This window comes from Otolemur garnettii, unplaced genomic scaffold (genome assembly GCF_000181295.1).
Source record: "Otolemur garnettii isolate 467f Iridium unplaced genomic scaffold, OtoGar3 scaffold00176, whole genome shotgun sequence".
Taxonomy (NCBI): Eukaryota; Metazoa; Chordata; class Mammalia; order Primates; family Galagidae; genus Otolemur; species Otolemur garnettii.
The window spans coordinates 3,443,085-3,462,996 of NW_003852571.1; the positions used below are offsets into that span (position 1 = coordinate 3,443,085).

The following is a 19,912-nucleotide window of genomic DNA, read 5'->3' on the forward strand; positions in this document are numbered from 1 at the left end:
AAAAAAAAAAAAAAAGAAATATGGAGACTTTACCTCCTTCATGTTTACATGGATGGAGCTGGAAAATGTTCTTCTTAGTAAAGTATCTCAAGAATGGAAGAAAAAGTATTCAATGTACACAGTCCTATTTTGAAACTAATGTATAGCTTTCATAGGAAAGATATAACCTAATTATAGCCTTAGAATATGGGGAGGGGGAAGGAGAGGGGATGTAAGGGAGGAGGGGAGTGGCGGGGGGTGGATGGGTAGAGGAAGTGTGATTGTTGGGGTCACTTCTATGGTTTATCTTACAAGGGTACAAATGAATCTTTCTAAAAGCAGAGTATGAATGTCTTAATAACTAAGAAAATGACATGAAGGCTAAGTTAACCAGTTTGATGAGAGTATTTCAAATTGTATATGAAAACACCACACTGTACCCTGTGATTGCATTAATGTACACAGCTATGATTTAATTAAAAAAAAAAGAAGTATTACTAAAACAACAGTAAACAAACACACTGCTTTGGGAAAATATTTTCATATCATCAGACAGGCCTTATGGAAAAAGTGAAATATTTTATTGCTGCAGAAATGTACTGAGGTCCTATTTTATGTTAAGATCTATGCAAAGTACTGAAGACACAGCAAGTAATATACAGCCCTGGTGATAAACCTGAAGGTGGTTAAGACTAGAACAGACAGAGTTGCTATAAGATGCTTTGGGGGGCGGCACCTGTGGCTCAAAAGGGTAGGGCCCTAGCCCCATATGCCAGAGGTGGCAGGTTCAAACCCAGACCTGGCCAAAAACTACAAAAAAAAAAAAAAAAAAAAAAAAGATGTTTTGGGACCAGAAAGCCCAGAAGCAGGAGCATGTGCTCAAGTGAGACTCAGGGTGCAATGCAGTTTGCATGAAAGGAACATAGTGAAAGTGTCCTGGTTTAAGAGGGACCAGCCCTGTGGCAGGCAGCCTGCGGGTGTGCAGGATGCCCTGACACAGACATGATCTGCTCTCTAGAGGTCTTGGGAAGATAACCAGCAACAGCTGGAACACCGGAATAGCTGGAGTAAAAAGAACTTAGGGCAGAAACACTAGTCTGGGGCCCTTGGCAGTAACCCTGGGCTAAGGGGAAAGGGCCCAGTCCAGGCAGACAGAGGAAGGGCGGGTGTGAGGTCAGAGTAAAGGGCAGCTTGACTAATGGAGTGTGGATGATGAAGACAGGGAGGCGCAAGGGTCCCTGTGAGCTAAACGCTGACACAGTCAAGCAGGAGAGTGAGGCAGGCTGAAGACATGGCAGAAGCATGCCAGGCCTGGCAGGATAGGGAGGGAGAGGGAAGAAAAGAGGGAGAACAGAGTCAGCAAATTCTGTCCAAGAAAACATGTCTATCCCCTGGGCTTCTTGTCAAGTCTACAGCATTTAAAAACAAATGCAAACACTAGAAAAAGAGCAGTTTAGATCTCTTCTTAAGGGGACACATGGAAACATTACCAGGTTGCACTGTAAAGAAATTTTACATTGGGCTTAGCTATGTGTAGAACTAGGATCCCACAGGCCCTCACTGCCTGAGCACAGGAGGTGCTGGCCAGTGGCTGTTTTCTTGGTATCTGCTGATAGAAGTCCTGTGACAGGGACCTGCTGCCCAAAAGGCTGCTGTGTCTCTCAGGAGTGTGGACGTGCAATAAGGTGCGTGCAAGACACTAGGTCACAGGATGGCTGAAGGCTAGGAATATGCTTCTCAACACTCTAGCTCCTGAGTGGCACATGGGCTCCTACACCACTTACAAGCAAAGCAGCACAGTCCACTGCTGAATGGGAGGCAAAGCTTCAGAAAGGTCAAAGTCTACAAGCTCTTGTAGCTCGCAGAGATCACGCCATGGCTCACTGATGTGATTAACCTTGGACACTGGGGTTCTGTAAGCAGCAAAGCTGACTTCATGGTGGGAACCCTGGCACAGGGCACTCTGTCAGGCTCCAGGAGGGGCATGCAGGCTTGGGCTCCTCTGAAGGAGCTACAGGCAATGGCAAGGAGGGCAACAGAGCTTTTGTCTAGAAACTTCACATCTAATCCCCCAGAAATCTTATAAGGAGACTGATGCAGAGAGGTCCTAGAGGGGGCTGAGGGGGTCGAGGGGGCCTCAGCCAGGGGAGAAGGTGGCTGCACTTAAACTCCAAGCTGTTGACGCCAAAGCTCATTTTCTCTCTTTGGACTTTAACCCTTGTTCACCCCTAGCTTCGCGATGTTAATCTGTGGGCACCTCCTGTCCTATGACCTACACCATTGATTTGTGAATCAACTCGTATTTGTACTAAATTTATTTTAAAAGGTAGGTGGTGGACTAGGAAATGAAAAGATGGCTGAGGTGGGCCAGGTGCAGTGGCTCACACCTGTAATGCCACACTCTTGGAGGCTGAGGCGGGTGCATTACTTGAACTCAGGAGTTTGAGCCCAGCCTGAGCAAGAGCGAGATCCCCATCTCTACTAAAAAATAGAAAAACTGAGGCAAGAAGATCATTTGAGCCTAAGAATTTGAGGTTGCTGCGAGCTATAATGACGCCATGGTACTCTACCCAGGGCGACAGAGTATGACGGAGAGGAGAGAGGAGGGGAGGGGAGAGGAGAGAAGAGGACAGGAGAGGAGATGGCCAACGAGACAGCGGGGAAGGACCCGGCCCTGAAAGGGGTATGTGCTCTCCAAATGAGAGGTAGACAGGTGAGAGGCCTAGACTGTGGCCCACAAGGTGAAAGTCAGCAAGTGGAAGGGTCTTGGGGGGGGGTGTCCAAGGCCCAGGGTGCCTGGCACCCTGTGGAATGACAAGCTCCAGCCATGGAGAAGCTGGCAGAGATGGGGTACAGAGAGGGACCAACGTGGGGCTCTGGGCAAGAAATCCACATACAAATGTTTCCCATGGCTTTGTTCATAACCGCCAAACTTGGAAGCAGCCAAGAAGGCCACAGATGAATGGATAAACTACCATTTGCAGACAAGAAGGGCTGAGCCGTCAAGCCAGAGAGACAGGGAGGAATTTAAATGCACACTACTAAGTGGAAAATATGAAAAGGCAGCATGTTGTGTGACTCTAACCATATGATAGTTTGGAAACAGGAGCCTGTGGTATATGAGTCTGCCATAACAAAGTCTTGCCACCAACTGGGTGGCTTAAACAACAGAAATTTATTTTCTCACAATTTTGTAAGTTAGAAGTTCGAGACCAAGGTGTTCTGTCTCTCCTGCGTCCTCTCTCCTTGGCTTGTACGTGCTGTCTTCTCCCCGTGTTTCAGTGGTCAGTCTGTGTCCTAATCTCCTCTTCTTATCAGTATCCCAGTCACAGTGGATTAGGGCCACCCTAATCTCATTTTACCTTAATTACCCTTTAAAGCCCCAGTCCCCAAATAGCCATATTCTGAGGTCCCAGGGTTAAGAACTTCAGTATGTGACTTCTGGAAGGAAACAACTCTGGTCATAAAATTTGAGAGTGCTGCTCTGGCCCACTTGTTGTGACTCAGATTGCTGCTAGTTTTAAGGCAGGTGCAGAGCAAGAGAAGGCTCTGGTATAGGTGCTGATGCTGTGCCACATGGCCATGGGAGCCAGTGGATCCTGCGGTGCTTAGGGTGTCTCTGGCAACAAGGACATCCTTGGAGCCTTCTGCAGCCCCTGCAGGTGGATCACAGCCTGGAGAGCATTTGATGGGCAGCTCTTAGCCTGGTGCTAGACTCTAGAGGAAGTTGACTGCTGACTATGGGTCACCAACTCCCTTCGTGGCCTGAGCTGGGTTGTGTGCACTGTGGTGCTTCATTACTAAATGGAAGGGCACACATATTGCTGGGCCCAAGCAGGCCCTGCAGGCACAAGCTGGTCACATGAAGAAGCCCCCCAAATGCCCATGGACCCACTCTTGCTAGGCTACCTTCCCTTCCCAGCTTGCACCTGTGGCCTCATGGGGAATCCCATGTATCAGCTGACAGAGGAGAAATCTCAGCATACAAATGGCTGTGCAGATGTGCGGGCTTCACCTGGAAGTGGACAGCTGTAGCAGCGCAGCCCCAGTCTGGGCCATCCCTGGTGACAGTAGCAAAGGGAGCCCTCCCAATGGGCAGAACCACTTCTGCTGTACAAGCACACAGTTGGCAGCACTTTGTTCAGGCCACCCTAGGAAACAAGTACAGAATCTGCTAACACGTATCAATAAAAAGCCAATCTGAAAATGCTGCATGCTGTATGATTCTGTATATACGACATTCCGGAAAAGGCAAAACCATGAAGATGGTATAAACATCAGTGGTTGCCAGGGGTTAGAGGAGAGAATAGGATAAACAGGAGGGGCACATGTCATCAACATCAGCCTCACCACAGCGTGCACTGCAGCTGTGAGCCTGTGGTTGCCAATGTTTGTTTTTGCTCACCAACACGCACACTAACTGATGCAGGGTGTTAATAGCAGATGCTGTGGGATATGGGACTCTGTACTTTCCCTCAACCTTTCTATAAACCTAGCACTACCCTAAAAATAAAGTCTATTAGTTAAAACAACAACAACAACAAAAACAAAGAAAAAAAAAACAGGGCTGCTCACAGACCAGAGCTCAGAGCCTACGCAGCAAGAAGCAGTGTCCAAAATAATGCAGTGTAACCTAGCTGCTGCCACCTTGTGGGTGCAGCCCTGAGAACTCACGCTCAGGACCTGCTGCCAGACAGCCACCACTGCTCTCTTTGGGCACTGCATGTGGCCCTCAGGTGCCTGCTTCTTGCTCTAGTTGCTGGCGCAGGGCAGAGGGTTGCCTGCGGGGTGGTCTGCTCCCAGCTGGGCTGCAGTTGCAAAGGGGGCCAGGAAGCACCTGTCGGAACTCTTCAGCTTCCCAGAGAGATGAGGGCTCTGACTCAGGAGAGCTTAGGAAAGCAAGTACGCTGGGGACTTACCAAATTCAGGGTGAGGGGCAGATGCAGCGTCCAAAACCAGTGACAAATGTCTAGAACACGTGTAATCCTATCAAAAGGCAGTAAGGGGCTGTGTAGACGCTGCAGGTCGGCCCAGGGGTTGCAGAAGCCAATCTGGGAGGCAGCATGGCAGTGGGGTTCAGGCGGAGCTGTGGGATCCTGAGAAGTATTTCCCATTTTGGCTGGAGATCACAACATACAAAAGCTATCCCAAAACATGAACCAGGATTAGGATATAGTTTTCATTTCACTGAATAGCAGAAAGAATTTCAAGCTACTGCTCGTAAATTTGCCAGAGAGGAAATAATACCAGTTGATGCAGAATATGATAAAACTGGTGAATACCCTGTCTCCCTAATTACAAGAGCTTGGGAACTCAGTTTAATGAATATACACATTCCATAGAGTTGTGGAGGTCTCAGACTTGGAACTTTTGATGCTTGTTTAATAACTGAAGAATTGGCTTATGGATGCACTGGGGTTCAGATTGCTATTGAAGCAAATTCTTTGGGACAAATGCCTGTTATTATTGCTGGAAATGATCAGCAAAAAAAGAAGTATTAGGGGAGAATGACTAAAGAGCCATTGATGTGTGCCTACTGTGTAACAGATCCTGAGCAGGCTCTGATGTAGCTGGTTTGAAGACCAAAGCAGAAAAGAAAGGAGATGAGTATATTATTAATGGTCAGAAGATGTGCATAACCAATGGAGGAAAAGCTAATGGGTATTTTCTTACTGGCACGTTCTGATCCAGATCCTAAGGCTCCTGCTGGCAAAGCCTTTACTGGGTTTATTGTGGAAGCAGATACCCCAGGAATACAGATTGGAAGAAAGGAATTAAACATGGGCCAGTGATGTTCAGATACTAGAGGAATTGTCTTTGAAGATGTGAAAGTGCCTAAGGAAAATGTTTTAATTGGTGAAGGAGCTGGTTTCAAAATTGCAATGGGAGTTTTTGATAAAACCAGACCTCCAGTAGCAGCTGGTGCTGTTGGATTAGCACAAAGAGCTTTGGATGAAGCTACCAAGTATGCCCTGGAAAGGAAAACTTTTGGAAAGCCAATTGTAGAGCACCAAGGGATAACATTTCTGCTGGCTGAAATGGCAATGAAAGATGAACTAGCTAGATTGAGTTACCAGAGAGCAGCCTGGAAGGTTGATTCTGGTCACTGAAATACCTGTTATGCTTCTATTGCAAAGGCATTTGCTGGAGATATTGCAAATCAGGTAGCTACTGATGCTGTGCAGATTTTTGGAGGCAACGGATTTAATACAGAATATCCTGTAGAGAAACTAATGAGGGATGCCAAGATCTATCAGATTTATGAAAGTACTACACAAATTCAAAGGCTTATTATAGCCTGAGAACACATTGGCAAGTATAAAAACTAAAGAGATTGCTGTAAAAACATCACTCATCATTGATAACTAGAACATGATTCACTTATTTAAGGTCCAGAAAAAAGAAAGGGCTTTAACATTTCCCCTGTGAAAATAAAAATGAGTACTCTAATACTATATCTAAGCATCTGATTCCAAAAGTAGTAGGTACTTTATTTAACTCTATGACTTCCCTTTTCTAAAACAGATTTGGTTTTGTTAAAATTATGTGTTGGTCTTAGTACCAATGTATTTGTATTAATTAACAAAGAAAAATACACTTGTTATGATGTGTTAAAGTGGCAAAAATTCCTTGGATTCCACTGTTTTACAAGTGACAGAAAAGTGGGCTTATAAAGTATTCAGAATGTTCCAAATTTACATTGAGAAATGTAGACGTGGACACCATCAAACAACTTACCAGTGACCATGTAGCCTTAACAGTATTATTTTTAGTGCTCATTTTACTGCCACGTGGAAAGCATTTGCTTTCAGTTTTGCAAAGAGAGGGAGGAACAGTCAAAAATTTGATATTCATATTAACCCCCTTATTTCATACAAGTTCAAGAAGCTTCTTGAAATTCTTGTATAGTTTTGAGCCCACATTTCACTTAGCTTTATTAAAATAAATCAAAGCTTGCCTTAAAATATTTTTATATGACTCAGTTGGTCTGTAGGTAGCCTTTGGTCTATTGTACACAATTTCATGTGTATGCATTTTGAAAAGGAACTTAAATAAAATTATTCAGTGGTTATAAAAAAAAAAGGCAGTAAGGCACACAGCAGCAGGCTTGACACCACAGCACACTGTGCAAACAGCCATCTGAAACAGGGTATAGGCATAGCCTGAGAACTCGTCAGAAATGCTTAATTCTTGGTACTGCAGGACTAGGAATCAAACACTGAGGTCGTGGCCCAATAGTCAGAGCAAGACTTCCTGTGGTTCTCACATACAGTGAAGTTTGAGAAGCACTGCTGTAAAACTTTCTTAACCATGACCTGAAATTACAAAAGAGAAACAAAAACAGACAGAAATGAAGAACAAGAGCAATGAAAGACAACAGCAAAAGAGATGCTTTTTCACTTCTGTGGTGAGGTGACAGAAAATGTGATCAAATGGGGTGAGATGTCCAGGCACAAAGTGGGGGTGCTGGGCCCCAGAACCGTCTACATCCGCAGCCCTAAGCCTGGGACATGCTGGGCCCATGTCAAAGGCAAACTGTGGATGCAGAAGGAATGATGGCTGCAAATCAACCAATCTTTTTTTTTTTTTTTTTTTTGTGAGACGGAGCTTCAAGCTATCCCCCTGGGTAGAGTGCCATGGCATCACGCCCACAGCAACCTCCAACTCCTGGGCTCAAGCGAGTGTCCTGTCTCAGCCTCCCAAGTAGCTGGGACCACAGGCGCCCGCCACAACGCCCGGCTATTTTTTTTGGTTGCAGCCATCATTGTTGCTTGGCGGGCCGGGCTGGATTCGAACCCGCCACCTTAGGTGTATGTGGCTGGCGCCTTACCCGCTTGAGCCACAGGCGCCGAGCCCAAATCAACCAATCTTAAGAAACAGAGGTTATGCTGGATTATCCTGGTGGGCCCGATTTCATCACAGGCATCCTTGACAGGGCCAGAGAGATGGCAGCATGAGGACTTCCCCAACTCAGCTGGCACTGAGGATACAGGGGACCACCAACCAAAGCATGTGGGTTGTCTCTTGAAATGAGAAAAGTCAAGGACGGACTCCCCACAGAGTCTCCAGAAAGGAACAAACCCTGTTGAGTCCTTGGTGCCAGCATGGTGGGTCTCCTAACCCGCAGAATGGAAGATGACATGCTCCCGCTGCTTCCAGCCACTGACCCTGTGTCATCGTCATCAGCAGCAGCAGCAGCAGCAGCCACAGGAAACACACACATGAGGCTTTCAGCTCTTTTCTACTCTCTCCAGTGTGTGACTCCCTTCTCAGGAGCAGCTCCTCTGCTTCAGCCTCGGCCAAACCCACTTCTCAAGCCCTCTGAAGGGAATTCTTTCTGTGTATGAAATGGTATAAGCTGAGTTGGGGAGAGGGTCCACTAGTGTGCCAGGCCACCGACCTGGAGTGACTTCCCCCTCAGAGGCCCACACACAGAAGACAGGGTGAGGCCTCCAAGAACATTCATGCAGGTTGGAGGTACTGGGCTTCCTGTGGACTCAACCTGAGTTTGGAAACACTGATGGAAAAGGCTGCAGCAGCGTGAGACACCTGCATTAACCACCTTGTGTGTGACAGGCCCACTGAGCCACTCCTCCACACATTCAATATGTGTGTACTGAATTCATGATAATAAATGGAGATGGTTATTGCTCTTGATAAAAATGATCTTTTGTAATATATATATTAATATGTTTGAGATTATCTGTGGAGTCTAGACCAGAAGTTAAGCAAACCTTGGCCTGTAAGGTAAATGCAACTTGTTTTATATCAACTAAGAATAATTTTTACATTTTTAGATGGTCAAAAAAATAAAAAAAAGAATATTTCATGACATGTGAAGTATTCAAATTTTGGTGCTTACAAAGTTGAAGTGGAACACAGCAGCACTCATTCCTACGTGTGTTGTCCCCGGCCACTTTCATGCTGTGCATAGTACATTTTATTTTGACTATACATTCTGTCAAAACAAAATACAAGTGGATTTTGAAGGTCGCATTTTCATAGCACAGTGAAGTGTGCATTATTTGTTATCTAATTAGATGGTGAAGGATCCATTCAATGACATAAACCTCTGCCAAAAGAATACAATAACTAGCAGCAAATCTAGCACATCACAAGATTCCCAAGTCACAGAAAAGCAATGATCAGAAAAATCAGAAAACTTAAAATGGAATGTCTCATCACAGAAAAATTTTCTTCACCAAGGTAAGCTTCTGAGTAGTTCATTAGTTAGCCAAGTCAGAAAAACAATATGCTGGTGGTAATTAGATCACTCTTGATTGCAGCAGCTGAAGAAATGTATCCAGAGAGAACAAACTGAAGTATACCCTCTGTAAGTTGACCACCCAAGAGACTGTGGCAAACTGGTAAACATAAGGAATTAGGCCTATTGTACTGAGACGTACATGTGGTGCATGTCCAGTCTATGAAAATTAGGTCAACTTTGGGAGGTGGTCAATGTAGGGGAGGTGTTTAGCTATGGAGGCTCTACTGCATTAGCCTTTTGGCAAAAAGAGTTGAGAACTTTGGGAACAACATAATATCAATTCAAGATCAAGGTGAGCAATTTCGAAGGGTTTTTCTTTTGGCTCATGATGTTAACAGTTGGTTCCTGCAAACCTCAGGCCCTTGCAGGAAGGCCCATATCATAATATAAGTTGTTACTGTTTAGTCAGCAAGTCTATACCAAGTTCAGAGTGCCTGTATAATTAGCCTCTGTGAACAGTCTTTGCGGAGAGGATATTTTCAAAGATATTCAGAATACATTAATTCAGTAGAGCTGAAGTAGAATCCACTAAGATAAGTTACCACTAACAGTGGCAGAAATGGATATGGAACAGGAAAACGCTAAGTTGGACAAATTTACAAAGTTCGTAAAAATGTAAGGCATTTGAATCCCATAGTTATTTATTGTTTAATTCGTACCCAAGTACTCTGCAGAGAATACTATATCTGAACTTGTCATGAACTGTTTTATCGAACCATTAGTATAAGCAATGAACTTTATTTACTTTTTTGGACACTGTCTCTTCGGTTCCATTAATGTACAGCAAAAACAGAAGCTGAGTATTTGAATCACCCTACAGCAGTTCTGTGGCTTAGTAGTGGTAAAGTTTTATTGTGAGTTTTTGAGCTCAGGGTTGAGATGAGAATTCTTTTAGAAGAACCTTTGACAGTCTCTATTATTGAACGTTGAATTGCTTTGGGAATTAGCTTTTGTTGAAGACTTGTTTCTTGAGTCATTCAACCGAAATTATAAGGGAAAACTGCACTTACATGCAAATCTTATATTGTGATAAAGTCATCTAGGTGACACTAATATTGTTTGATTCAGAAGTAAAGTGCAGCTGCTTTGCATACTTCCTGTGCTGTCAGGAAGTATAGTTCCTACTAGCACACACATTTGCAGCAGAAACATTTTCCAAGCTCAAATGACAATTCCAGGGGAATTTTTCAGAACTTGACACAAATAATACAAAGGAAATTTCCCAATTCTGAAATCCATTTGACTGCAATCAAGGATCTTCCACTTAACCTTCAATTGGGAGATTAGTTTACAATGTAATGGAATACTAAAAGGTAGATATCAAGAGAAGAATCAAATAGAATCTATAAATGCCTTCTAAGTGAACATGCTCAATTAAAGTCATATGCTTGAGAAGTGATATCCATACTTGGAACTACCTGAGAGAAAGACATTTGTAAAGATAAGATGCATAACATCTCATTAGAAGTCAGCGTTAGGAAATGGAGGAATTTCAAGATAGGGAACACTTATTTTGAACCCCAATTAAGTGAAATGTTACCCCTCCCCCCCCAGAACAGTATCATTCTCATTAGTAGATCTACCTTCCAAAAATTATACTCAATTATTCTTGTTACATTTATATGTTGAATTTCATTAATAAACATTTGGTAAAAATTTGTTTTATCTCTCACTAGATAAGTACCTACATAATATCCCTTAATTTGGGATATTGGCCCATAAACCTGCTCCCCTCCAGAGACAGTTACTAACTCTTGGTCTAGATGTGCTTTGCTACTCAAAGCACAGTCCCCAGTCCAGCACAGTCAGTTCACGGAGCACCTACAAAGAACATGGAACTTTGGGCCCCATCTTGACCCTCCTCAATCAGAATCTGTGTTTATATTTTACCAGAGTCCCTGGGGACCCACATGCACACTGAAGTGTGAGAGGCCCTGCTCCAGAACTGCACTGAGGTGGTGTGAGTGCAAACTTCCAGTGATTGCTCTCTCATACACTGGCCCTTTCTCACACAAGCTGCTGTGAGTCTTCTGGCTATGTGCTGTGGGCACTGCTCTGGGCTCTCTGCACAACCTATCGCCATCCCTCCTGCCATCCCTCCTGGGTGAGTGTCAGCCACTCGGATGCCTCAAGGAACTGTGGGTGTGCTGTGTTTATCATCAAAGGTCATACCCCAACTGTGCATCCCGAGTTCAGGCACTAATGCCAACAGTGACACTAATGTCGTTTGAATCGTATGAATCAGATTGTTTGAATCAGATTGTCACGGATTTCTTTTCCCTGTGTATTAGGCACACCCAGCTGTCTAGCTGCCTGGCAGTCTCATGGTGGCCATAATCCACTTTCTGGGGGGTAAAACACTGGTGTCATTAAAGGAAGGGATTTTATCCACCTCGCCTTAGACTGGAATGCAGTAATCCTAGGTATCTTTTATGAGGATGTGACCCTTGAGCAACCTTGCTTATGTTCTCCAACACATCTTTGTGGCTATCAGTTTTCTTTGAAGAATGTAAGGAAGATAAAAATTTTAAGTTTTTTTAAAGAGTCTCACTCTGTCTCCCTGGGTAGAATGCTGTAATGTCATAGCTCACAGCAACCTCAAACTCCTGGGCTTAAGTGATCCTCTTGCTTCAGCCTCCGGAGTAGCTGGGCCTGCAGGGGCCTGCCAAAATGCCTGGTTAATTTTTTCTATTTTTAATAGCGATGTGGTCTTGCTCTTGCTCAGGCTGGTCATAAACTCCTGAGCTCCTGGGATCCACCTGCCTCAGCCTTGCAGAGTGCTGGGATTACAGGTATGAGGCACCATGCCTGGCTAAAATAAACTTTTAAAAAATCCAGATCAAATACCACCATTCCTTCAATCGTCAGCAATCAAGGGTCTGGTGTCTCAGTTTAAATTGTGAGGACACATTTTTTCTTAGTAATTATAGAATTCAGATACAACAGCCTCATGTATTTAGTTACAATGTTTTGTTCTGAGAATAGACCGAGGCAGTGCTCAATAAATTTTATTCACCTCTTCCCCTAAAATAACAACAGCTCTTGACTCCTCAATTTCTCCCTCACAGATACCCAATTCATCAGCAAAGTGTTAGTTTGGCTTCAGAGTCTATTCAGACACTGAATGCTTATCATTCCACTGCTACCATCTGCTTGCAGCCTCGGTCATTACGAATAGCCAGAGTAAAATCTCAGCTCCTTTTACTGCCTTATATGTTCCTACCTGGTTGGCCCCTGGCTTGTGCTTTGTTCCTTAAACACATTGGGTTTCTGGAAACCTACAGGCATTTTACACCTGTCTCTCCATATCCTAAAATGCTTTTCTTCAGAGTTACCTGGTCTTCTTTTACCTCCTTCAGGCCTTGGCTTAAGTGTCCACCTTCTCAACAAAACTGTCCTCATCACTTCCTGTGGTACAGCCCCTCAGCACCTCTGTGTGCATTATTTTATCCTTGAACTGATGGCTGTAAAGGTACACAGCAGAGATGCCTACTGGGCAAGTCCCCGGAAACATGAGTCTTAATTTAATTCGATTTATTTTGAGATAGAATCTCACTTTGTCACTCTGGCTAGTGTACAGTGGCAAGACCAAAGCTCACTCACAACTCCTAGGTTCAAGCCATCACCCTGCCTTAGCCTCTCAAGCAGCTGGAACTGTCTTGTGTGATTTTTATTTTATTTTATTTCATTTGGTAGTGAAGGGTCTTGCTCTGTTGCTTGGGCTGGTCTTGAATTTCTGGCCTCAGGTAATCCTCCCACTTTGGCCCCCTTTAGCTTCCTCAAATGTTCAAACTACAGGTGTGAGCCAATGCACAAAGCCCAAGAAGTATTCATAGGAGGAGAAACTAAACCTTCTCTTCACTGATCTTTGTCATGGCATTTAGTGCTGGTACTGCAGATGCTCCTCAAAAACCCCACACTCCAAAGCTATTCCCTTTTCTCAAAGTTGGGCCTCATACCCTCTGAAATGCAAATGCTGCTAGGAAGGAGAGCTGGTCAGGCCTGTCCTGTATCCCTTCTCTGAACTGGTTAGTGACAGGAAAGAGAGGGCAAGAGAACCCACCAGGCCCTGCTCAGGTCACGAGGCCTCATTAATTTTCATAGTAATTTTTCTGGGAAGTCCTTACCCCCATTTTGTAATCCAGGTAAGAGAACTCAGAGGCACTAGATAACCTGCCAGAGAAGGCAAAGCCCAAATTCAGAGCAGGTCCCTGGACAAGAGCCTGTTCTGTCATTGCACAGCAGGGGTTCTCTGCTGATCTTGAAATATCAACAATCTCCAGACGATGCAAACATGGAACTCTGACCCACAACCTGCAGCAACCAGACCAGCCGAGGTGCTAGCCAGCGTCAGGCACCAGAAGCAAGTCAATGACCTTGGTAACGATTGGCCCAGAATGGCCAGGTCTTGACTGATGACTGTCAGCCTGCCTGGTTTTTGCTCCTACCTCCAAGTTAGGACAGAGTAGAGAAAGCCAAGCATGTCCCCAACCAGCCACAGAGGCCATGCTTGTCTGGGCCATCAGCCTGCAGCCTCCCCCAGTCATAGCCCCCACTCAGGGCACAGTGTCTTTTTCCAATAAAAAGCTTTCCCACTTCTCTGCCTGCCTTTGAGTCCACCAGATGCAAGCGACAAGCAGCAACTCTGTTGCTATAGCAAGTTGTGGATAAACAGTCTTTCTTGTTCTCCTCCAGGTGGTATTTCCTCACAGTGCTCATAGAAGTCACTGTGTTGTGTACATGTGGCTGTGGACATGCTTTTGGCTGATAAACTTATTCTTAGTTAGCATGAAGAAATTAAATATCAGTGTTTTAGTGTTCTGAGACCAGCACAGCATCCCGAGTGGCATTCCCTGGTGTCCACAGGCCAGGAGTATCAGGTACTGGCTACCCCAGCTGACATGGGATGGAGTCCTTCCCTATCCCCCTTTTCTTGTCTCTGTTACTCCTGGCATAGCCAAGAGTGAAGAGATGGAAAAAAAGATATTCCATGCAAATGGTAATCAAAAGAGAAGGGTGGCTGTATTTCTATCAGACAAAATAAACTTTAAGTCCAAAATAGTCACAAGAGACAAAGATAAAAAGATCAATTCATAGGCTGGGTGCAGTGGGTCACGCCTGTAATCCCAGCACTTAGGGAGGCTGAGGCAGGTGGATTGCCTGAGTTCACAGGTTTGAGACCAGCCTGAGCCAGAGTGAGACCTCATCTCTAAAAATAGCCAGGCGTTGTGGTGGGTCCCTGTACTCCCAGCTACTTGGGAGGCCGAGGCAAAAGAATCACTTGAGTCCAGGAGTTTGAGGTTGCAGTGAGCTGTGATGCCATGGCACTTTACTGAGGGTGACAAAGTGAGACTCTGTCTCAAAAAAAAAAAAAAAAGATCAATTCATTAGTAAGAATTAACAATTATAAATACACAGCAACAAAGCACCTATATGTAGGGAGAAATAGGCAGTGACACGATAGTAGGAGACTTCAGTACTCCACTTTCAATAATGGATAAAACACAGACAAAAGTTAAGAAAGAAGCAGTTGGTTCAGAACATTCTGTTCAAGAGCAGCAGAATACACATTCTTCTCAAGTGCACACACAATGTTCTCCAGGACCTAATATATGTTAAGTCACAAGACAAGTCTTAACTAATTGAAGATTAAAATCATGTGAAGTATCTTGTCAGACCACAATGGAATAAAATGAGAAATTAACAGAAGAAATTGGAGAAATCACAAATATTCAAAAATTAAACAACACATTCCTGAACAACTCCTTCCAATGAGTCAAAAAGGAAATCAAAAGGAAAATCAGAAAATATCTTGAGAACATTGGAATGAAAACACAACATAACAAAACATATGGGATACAGTCAAAGCAATAAGAATAGGGAGGTTTATAGAAATAAATGCCTAGATCAAAAAAAAGAAGACTTAAACAAACAAGCAAGCTTCATACCTCAAGGAACTAGAGAACAACAAACCTATGCTCAAACTTAGCAGAAGGAAGAAAATAACAAAGAACAGAGTAGAAATAAACAAAATAGAGAATAGAAAAACAGAAAAAAATAATAAAACTAAGGTTTTTTTTTTGAAAAGTTAAACAAAATTGATGACTGCAGCTAGAATAAGAGACAAAGAGAGACGACTCAAAATTAGAAAGGAAAGTAGAGACATTACAACCAATGCCACAGGAACAAAAAGGCTCACAAAATACTACTATATGCCAACAGGTTGGATAATTTAGAATGGACAAATTTCTAGAAATATACAACTTACCCAGACTGAATTATGAGGAAACAGAAACTCTGAACAGACCAATAATGAATAAGAAGATTGAATCAGTAATCCAAAACCTCCCCAAAATGACCTGATGGCTTCACTGGTAAATTCTACCAAATACTTAAAGAAGGACACCAAGCATGGTGGCTTACACCTGTAATCCTAGCACTCTGGGAGGCCAAGGTGGGAAGATGGCTTGAGCTCATGAGTTTGAGACCAGCATGAGCCAGAGTGAGACCTTGTCTCTACTAAAAACAGAAAAACTAGCCAGGAGTATAGTGGTGGGCACCTGTAGTCCCAGCTACTTAGGAGGCTGAGGCCAAGAGTTTGAGGTTGCTGTGAGCTGCAACGCTATGGCACTCTACCGAGGGTGACAGAGTGAGACTCTGTCTCAAAAAAAAAAAAAAAAAGGAATAAAAAACCAAAAAACATTTAAAGAAGAAGTAACACCAATTCTTCTTAAACTCTTGCAAAAAAGTTGAACAAGAGGGAGGAAACATTTCCAAACTCATTTTATAAAGCCAGCATTTCTCTGACATACACATGGCTGTGGACATGCTTTTGGTTTATAAAATTATTCTTAGCATGAAGAGAAGATACCACAAGAAAACAAACAATAGTCTAATGTCCCTGACAATCACAAATGCAAAAATTTTCAACAGAATGATTAAAACTGAATTCAATAGCACATTATTCCTGGGATGCAAGGATGACTCAATATATGCAAATTAATTATTGTAATACACATTAACAGGATAAAGGAGAAAAATCACATGATCATATCAACAGATGCAATAAAAGCATTTGACAAAATTTAACACCCTTTTATGATTAAACACTCTCAATAAACTAGGTTTAGAAGAAATTTACCTGAACACAGCATTTGACCCTCTATGCATCATGTTAAAATGTGATCCCCAGTGTTGAAGGTGGGGCAGACTTTTGGGCCATGGGAGTGGATTGCTCACAAATGGCCTGGCACCCTCCTCTTAGTAATGACTGGGTTGTCACTCTCAGTTCCCACGAGCTGGCACCTCCCTCCTCTCTCTTTCTTCTTCTTTAGTCATGTGATATCTGTTCCCATTTGTCTTCTGCCAGGAGCAGAAGCTTCATGAGGCCCTCACCAAAAGCAGATCCTGACACAATGCTTCCTGTATAGTCTGTAGAACTATAAGCCAAAAATCTCTTTTCTGTATAAACTACCCAGCCTCAAGTACTGCTTCACAGCCACACAAGTAGACTAAGATAGCCATATGCAAAAGCCCACAGATAACAACAGATTCAATGATGCAAAACTAGCAGTTTTTCTTCTAAGATCAGGAATAAGATACCCCTTCTCACCAATTCTAGTCAACAACATGGTTTAGAAAGCCTTAGCCAAAAAATGAGGCAAGAGAAAGAAATAAAAGGCTTTCAAATGAAAATAAACAAGATTATCTGTCTGCAAATGGCATAATCTTATATGTAAAGATCCCCCAAAACTGTTAGAATAAATAAATTCAGTAAAGTTTCAGGATACAAAATTACTGCATAAAAATAAAATGTATAAAAATCAGTTGCATTACTATACACAATGAACTACCAAAAAGTGACATTATGAAAACAATCCCATTTACAACAACATCAAAAAATAACCAAGGTGGTAAAAGACTTGTATACTAAAACTACAAAACAGTGATAGAGAAGTGAAAAGAAAACCCCCGTTTAAAAAAAAAATCCTAGGTTCATGAACTGGAAAACTTAAAATTGTTAAAATGTTCATACTACTAAAAGCTATCTACAGATTCAATGTAATCTCTGTGAAAATCCTAATGGCATTTTTATATAGAAATAGGAAAAAATACTAAAATTCATGTAGAATCACAAAATACCCTAAGTAGGCAAAGAAATCTTAAGAAAAAAGAACAAACCTGGAGGTATGACATTTTCTGATTTCAAACATATTACAAAGACACAGTAATTAAAACAGTATGGCACTGGCATAAAGACATATATATGAACCAATGGAACACAATAAGAGACCTCAAAAATTAATTCCCATTTATATGTAGTCAAGTATCTTTGACAAGGGTACCAAAATAGACAATGGAGAAAGGCGACTCTCTTCAACAAATAGTATACGGAAAACTATGTATCTAAATATATGAGAATGAAATTGGACCTTATCCTACTCTATACATAAAATTAACTCAAAACAGATTAAAGACATAAATTTAAGAATCATAACTGTAAAACTGCTAAAAGAAAAAAAAAGGAGAAAAGCTTCTTGACATTCATTGGCCTTGGCAATGATTACTTAGACACATGTATCATACCAAAAGCACATGCCACAATAGAAAAGTGGGACCACATCAGACTAAAGAGCTTCTGCTAGGCCAAGGATACAATCAACAGAGTGAAAATTCACCTCTCACCATTAACTAAGATAGACTCTTACTGGATTATAGATTTAAACTTAAGACATGAAACTATAAAAATACTAGAAGAAAGTATAGAGAAAACTCTTGAAGAAATCGGCCTGGGTGGAATATTTTATGAGGAGCACCCCCCTCCCCTGGGGAAATTGAAACAATATCAAAAATACATTACTGGAACCTGATCAAACTATAAAGCTTCTGCACAGCCAAGAACACAGTACGTAAAGCAAGCAGACAGCACTCATAATGGGAAAAGATATTTGCAGGTTATGTCTCTGACAAAGGTTTAATAACCAGAATCCACAGAGAACTCAAATGTATTAGCAAGAAGAGAACAAGTGATCCCCTCTCAGGGTGGGCAAGGGACTTGAAGAGAAACTTTTCTGAAGAAGACAGGTGCATGGCCTGCAGACACATGAAAAAATGCTCATCATCCTTAATCATCAGAGAAATGGAAATCAAAACTACTTTGAGATACCATCTAACACCAGTAAGATTAGCCCATATCACAAAATCCCAAAACCAGAGATGCTGGCTTGCATGTGGAGAAAAGGGAACACTTCTACACTGCTGGTGGGAATGCAAACTAATACGTTTCTTTTGGAAAGATGTTTGGAGAACACTTAGAGATCTAAAAATAGACCTGTCATTTGATCCTACAATTCCTTTCCTAAGTATATATCCAGAAGACCAAAAATCACATTATAACAAAGATAAATGTACCAGAAAGTTTATTGCAGTCCAATTCATAATTGCTAAGTCATTGAAGAAGCCCAAGTGTCCATCAACCCATGAATGAATCAATAAACTGTGGTATATGTACACCATGGAATATTATGCAGCCTTAAAGAAAGATGGAAACTTTATGCTTACATGTTTACATGGATGGAGCTGGAACATATTCTTCTTAGCAAAGTATCAAGAATTTAAGAAAAAGTATCCAATGTATTCAGTCTTATTATGAAACCAATTTATAGCTTTCTTATGAAAGCTATAACCCAATTATAGCCCAAGAAGAAGGGAAAGGGGAGAGGGAGGAGAGGGGAAGGGGGAGGATGGGTGGAGGGAGAGTAATCGGTGGGACCACACCTATGGTGCATCTTACAAGGGTACATATGAAATTTACTAGGTGTAGGATAAATATAAATGTCTTAACACAATAACTAAGAAAATGCTGTGAAGGCTATGTTAACTGGTTTGATGAAAACATTTTAAATTGTATATAAAACCAGCACATTGTAACCCATGATTGCATTAATGCACACAGCTATGTTTAATAAAAAAAAAAGCAATATAAAAAAAAAGAAAATTCAAGCTGTAGAATGGGAGACAACATGTGCAAATCATATACAGGAATGTCTTGTTTTATTGCACTCTGCCTTATAGTTCTTCAGATATATTGCATTTTTTATAAATTAGAGGTTTATACCAATTCCTCGTTAAGCAAGCCTATTGGGACCATCTTTTTAATAGTATGTGCTCACTTACTGTTTCTATGTTGTACTTTGGTAATTCTTGTAATATTTCAAATATTCCATCATTATTATATCTGTTATGGTGATCTGCAATCAGTGATCTTGGATGTTACAGTCTTTGTGGTTGTTTGAGGGTGTCATGCACTATGTGCATATAAGATGGTAAACTTAACCCATAAATGTAGTGTGTGTTCTGACGGCTCCACTGACCAGCTGTTCCCCCATCACTCTCCCTCTCCTTCATCCACCCTATTTCCTGAGATACAACAATATTGAAATTAGGCCAATTAATAATCCTAACACAGCATCTAGTTTTTCAAGTGAAAGAATCTCTCACTTTAAATCAAAAGACAAAAAGGATTAAGCTTAATGAGAAAGAACTGTCAAAAATTGAGATAGGCCAAAAACTAGGCTTCTTGTGCTACACAGTAAGCCAAGCTGTGAATGCAAAAGGAAAGTTGTTAATGGAAAGTAAAAGTGTTGCTCAGGTGAACACAGGAAT

At 42.2% G+C, this 19,912-nt stretch overlaps 1 protein-coding gene and 1 pseudogene across 2 annotated transcripts in view; one reads left to right on the forward strand and one right to left on the reverse strand.

Moving 5' to 3' along the window:
- GNAL (G protein subunit alpha L) overlaps window positions 1-19,912 on the reverse strand; it is a 230,983-nt gene that overhangs the window by 196,263 nt on the left and 14,808 nt on the right. The window lies entirely within an intron of this gene.
- LOC100966310 lies at window positions 5,039-6,308 on the forward strand (annotated as a pseudogene). The gene has a single exon (XR_154679.2). The product of XR_154679.2 is annotated as a medium-chain specific acyl-CoA dehydrogenase, mitochondrial pseudogene (transcript).